The sequence below is a fragment of the Triticum dicoccoides genome, chromosome 5B, assembly GCF_002162155.2.
Source record: "Triticum dicoccoides isolate Atlit2015 ecotype Zavitan chromosome 5B, WEW_v2.0, whole genome shotgun sequence".
Lineage (NCBI taxonomy): Eukaryota > Viridiplantae > Streptophyta > Magnoliopsida > Poales > Poaceae > Triticum > Triticum dicoccoides.
In genome coordinates this window covers 489664201-489669136 of record NC_041389.1, presented here as the reverse complement: position 1 = coordinate 489669136, position 4936 = coordinate 489664201, and the positions used below count along the sequence as shown (strand labels likewise).

At 45.6% G+C, this 4936-nt stretch overlaps 1 protein-coding gene across 2 annotated transcripts in view; it reads right to left on the bottom strand.

Moving 5' to 3' along the window:
• Positions 1-3656, bottom strand: part of LOC119311061 (putative disease resistance protein RGA1) — a 17970-nt gene extending 14314 nt beyond the window's left edge. Inside the window, exons 1-3 of one of the 2 annotated variants that reach the window (XM_037586691.1) lie at positions 3556-3656; positions 3303-3473; positions 3099-3191 (exon numbers count right to left, since the gene is read on the bottom strand). The gene's annotated coding sequence lies outside the window, so the exon portion shown is untranslated. The remainder of the gene's footprint in view (positions 1-3098; positions 3192-3302; positions 3474-3555) is intronic. The other variant, XM_037586690.1, reaches the window with a different exon arrangement.
• Between the last annotated feature and the right edge of the window lie 1280 nt (positions 3657-4936).

Here is a 4936-nt window from a genome sequence, read left to right as displayed (position 1 = left end):
CAACCCCGTTTGACTGGGGTGAATAGGGAGGCGTCCTCTCATGAATAATGCCGTGTTCCGCACAGAAGGAATCAAACTCACTCGAGAAGTACTCTCCACCACGATCTGACCGGACTCGTTTAATTTTCTTTTCAAGTTGATTTTCAACTTCTGCCTTATAGATTTTAAAGTAGTGTAGAGCCTCATCTTTAGTATTTAACAGATACACATAGCAATATCTAGTGGAATCATCTATCAATGTCATGAAGTATCTCTTTCCACCTTTAGTCAACACACCATTCATCTCGCAAAGATCAGAATGTATGAGTTCTAATGGTGCCAGGTGTCTCTCCTCCGCGGCCTTATGAGGCTTGCGAGGTTGCTTAGCTTGCACACATGAAAGGCACTTAGAACCTTTGGCTAAAGTGAAACTCGGGATTAAATCCAACTTGGCTAGCCGCGTCATAACACCAAAACTAATGTGACAAAGACGTGAGTGCCAAACTTCAGATTCATTAACATTCGAATGAATATGGTTCACGACTTTATTACAAAAATCTGCGAGGGAAAGGCGGAACATCCCTCCGCTCTCATAACCTTTTCCAACAAATAGTCCATACTTAGTAACAACTAATTTATTAGACTCGAATACCAACTTAAACCCTTCTCTACATAGAAGGGAGCCACTAACGAGGTTCTTCTTGATGGCGGGGACATGCTGCACGTTCTTCAGCTGCACGATCCTTCCCGAAGTAAACTTCAGATCGACCGTGCCAACACCATGAACAGAAGCACTCGCGCCATTCCCCATCAATACGGACCCGTGGCCTGTGACCTGGTAAGAAGAGAACAATGAAATGTCAGCACACACATGAACACCTGCACCTGTATCCACCCACCAATCGGTAGGCTGAAACACTGAAAAAACAGTAAATAAATTACCGTACCCAGATGCACCATTCTCATTGTTGCTCACAATCATGTTGACAGACTTGGAGTCCTGTCCTGACTTCTTAAACTTGTTTGGGCACTTGTTGGCCCAATGTTCAGCCGAACCACAAGTAAAGCAGCCCTCATCCTTCTTGTTCTTCTTGAAGGTCTTCTTACCCTTCTTCTTAAAGTCGACAGTCTGTTGGACACCGTTCTTTCCCCTGGGCTTGTGGGAATTGGAGTTCTTCTGATGCACCATATTGGCCACAGAAGTTCCTTCGACCCCTTTTCCGTGCGAGTCCTTTGCCCTTGAGTTCTGCTCAACACTCAGATGGCCAATGACATCCTCCACAGAGAATTCACGCCTCTGATGTTTCAGAGTGGTGGCAAAGTTCCTCCAGGAATTGGGGAGCTTAGCGATTATGCAGCCCGCGACAAATTTGCCCGGTAACTCGCACTTAAGAAGCTCAAGCTCCTTAACAATGCATATTATCTCATGAGCCTGCTCCAATACAGGACGGTTTTCAACCATCTTGTAATCGTGGAACTGCTCTATAATATACATCTCGCTCCCTGCATCGGCAGCCCCGAACTTAGATTCGAGCGCCTCCCACAAGTCCTTGGCAGACCGCATATGTAAATATGCATCAACCAGCTTATCTCCAATCACGCTCAGAACTGCCCCGAGGAACACCACGGTGGCCTCCTTAAACGCCTTCTCCTGTTCAGGAGCGATCGTTCCTGTAGGAGTCACACCGGCGACCCAGAACACGTTCATGGCCGTGAGCCATAAGGTGGTTTTAGTCTGCCAACGCTTAAAGTACGTCCCCGTAAACGGGGACGGTTTCAGTGCAGCAGCAAAACCAGAGTTCGAAAAACTCCTACAGATATTAGGTTTTTGGATTGTTGAGTAAATAGGCAGTTTTCCGATTAAATTAATCCATGAATAAATCATGAGCATGACATGGACAGCATTGATAACATACTGATTATGATCTAACAGAGCATGTACTACGCATATAGTAGAGACATCTACGCATACCGCTAGTACTGCTACAACAGAAAGAAACACGAGAGGGATAAGCGATGTATACCCTCCAATCGGCCACGCGGTGGCGGTGGCGGTGACAGCAGCCGCGGCATCCTCGGCGGCCTTCTTGTCGGCCTCGGCTTTCTCAGCGGCGGCACGGTCGGTGTCGGTCGACATGGTGATGATGAAGGTGATGCGGACGTAGATGAACAGAAGCGAGCAGTCGCGTAGTCGCTACCCAAAAACCTAATCGCCCCTCTCCCCGTATAGGATCCGGAGAGGCGTGGTTTCGGAGGCCTGCTCTCCCGTCAACCGTGTACGCGGTGAACGGGACGGAGTCGCCGGCGGCAGCAGCAGCAGAGGAACGACGTGGGCGTGGAGGCGGAGATGCGTTCTGTTTCGTGACGGCTAGGGTTGGCAGCGCCCCACATATATATGTGCGGCCGCGCGTGGAGAGACGTGGGCTGAACCCACGTCCAAGTCGGTAGCCCACGATCCGACGTCTCAGATCGTGGCCCCACCTGTCAAAGACTCTCCGTTCCTGACCGCAAAAAGAAGCGCATAGGAGTGAGCTCGGCTCGGCTCAATCCCGCAACCCGCAACCCGCGGCGCGGCGCGGCGCGGCGCGGCGCGGCGCGGCGAGGCGAGCGGAGGAGGAGGAGTGCGCGAGGGCCTCATCTCTTCTCAAGCTCCAATAGCATGAGGGAGAGAGTCCCTTATAAACCACTCCAACTCTCCTTCCACTTCCAAGGTGGGACTAAACTTCCCACACACCTAGTGCCATATAACCCACATGGGCCCTTAGAGATTTTTCAGAAATTGCAATATGGGCCTAGAGCCCATCTCAGATTTCAGCAGTTTCTATAGCCCAGTTATCACATGGATTAGTTCAAAACTGAAATTGTATAATAATATATCTGATAATTAATTATTTTTTTAATCAGATATGGCACACACCCTTCCAATTTTTACCAGACCCACTAATAAGGTCAGTACTGGCCAATACAGTTTGACTACTTAAAAGTTGTGATAACATAGTTCATTGAATTAACATCATGTAAGCAAAGGCACACCATTTGAAATAAAATTGCAGTTCTCACCTAAAAATAAAATTTCAGTAAGGGAAAATCAGTCGGGGACAAGAATTAGATATAGTCACCTTCATGAAGAAGTTTGATCTGTGGTTAAGCCATCACTACTCTTAACATCTCAAGACAGAAGTCAATTGCCAAGAGAAAACCTCAGATCCACACTGTTCAGATAGAGAAGGAAACAAATGTTGAGTATATGCTTATCAAAAGAAAGTTGCTTCGGTCAATCAAAATGGAACTAGAATGGTTCAGTTTTGGCAGAGAGCGATTACCGATAGATTAGAGCTATGAGAAGTGGAGAAAGCACCTGAATACTGGTAGATTGATAAGCCGCTGCTCAGAGAGTGCCACAGAATGGATAAAAGCAGCGAAAATCCAATTTGGCTCTTGGAGCATATGGGCAATCCAATAGAAACCGGCCAGAAATGAAAATTTCACTACATCTGCATGATTTAAGAGAAGATAAGATAAGAAAAAGGAATGAATCTGGAAGCTTCATTGACTGAGAGACACAATCAAGCTTACAAGTTACTAAAAAGGACGGGTGCAGCCAAAACCCGAATGGATTCAGAAACAGGAGAATTGTTGTAACACTGAAGGGATTCCCTGTTTCAGGGTTGAATCATATCAACAGTTGGTGGTGGTTGGTTGGGTGGGGTGGGGGGCTATGTACATATAACCAATAATAATTATTTGTTGTACAAGTCAGCTAGCAAACTGCAACTCTGCTTATTGGCACCGTTAGTCAAAGAGAGTATTAATCAAGAGCAGGATAGCAGCTCGAAGATGTAATATATTGAAGATTAGTTGGCAGTGTGAAACCTCGTGCAATGCGTATGCAACATATCATCTTTGGTTTCGCTAACCATCTGTGCAAATTCCGCAATTCAGAAGCAACCCAACTCCTGATGTGGTAACGTGCATTTCGAACGCAAACGCGTGGTGCATTTCAGTTTATACATTTCATGTGGTGTGCAATTGCCTAGAAACACTGACAAAAAAAAAGTAAATGTCAAACAAAACAGCTGGTGCTGCTCTGAGTGGGAAGAATTCGTATGACGAAGACATAATTTTAATCGTACAAGAAACTTCCGTTGGTTTTCATGACCATTTCCTAAGAGGACTGATTCTTCCACCAACCCACTCATCCACCTGTTCTGCAACATGCACATTTTGTAGCCGGTGAGAACAAAGACTAACTCATCCATGACAAGAACATGATATCAACTCTGTGGAATCTGTTGGAATTTCAGTGAATGTGGCACAACAGAAATTCTGAAGAAAAAAAAATATCAAAGTGCTGGCAAACTTTAGTCCCACATGGCTAAGCCAAAGAGATGGAGACCAACATATAAGATGGACTCCCGCTTGTGTTCTAAAATACAGCATACACACAGTGAATTGCACACCACAACACAAATAGCGCGTGCGCTCGCATATTTGGTTTTCGTGTGATGTGGGTGGTGTTGTGTTGTCTTCTAGCAAGTAAAATCCAATTTCATTTTCCATAAACTATTATGGAGTTACCTAGGAGTCGTCCTTGCTCACCTTCACGCGACCACTGTGCTACACTAACTGTCGAACCGAGCATCATGTCTTCCCGGGGTGAGACTAGCTACATCAACAAAATCCTTGTAAGTTCTGAGAGAGAACTTGCATATTTTTGAACAATGGTTCACCACATGTTTTGCCTTCTGCTGTAGTACATGCACAATCAGGTTATTGCAATCTGTATTCCCTTGTGTTCTCTAGTCTAGGAATTAATATATTGCCTCTGTTCTCCGGCAGAATCTACCTAACTCAGGAAAAAAAATCAAATCACAATGTGACCTCACCTAACCGACTTAAAAGCCCAAAACAAACGAGAAGAAATGAACTTACCCTACAGCAAAGAAGCAGCCACGAA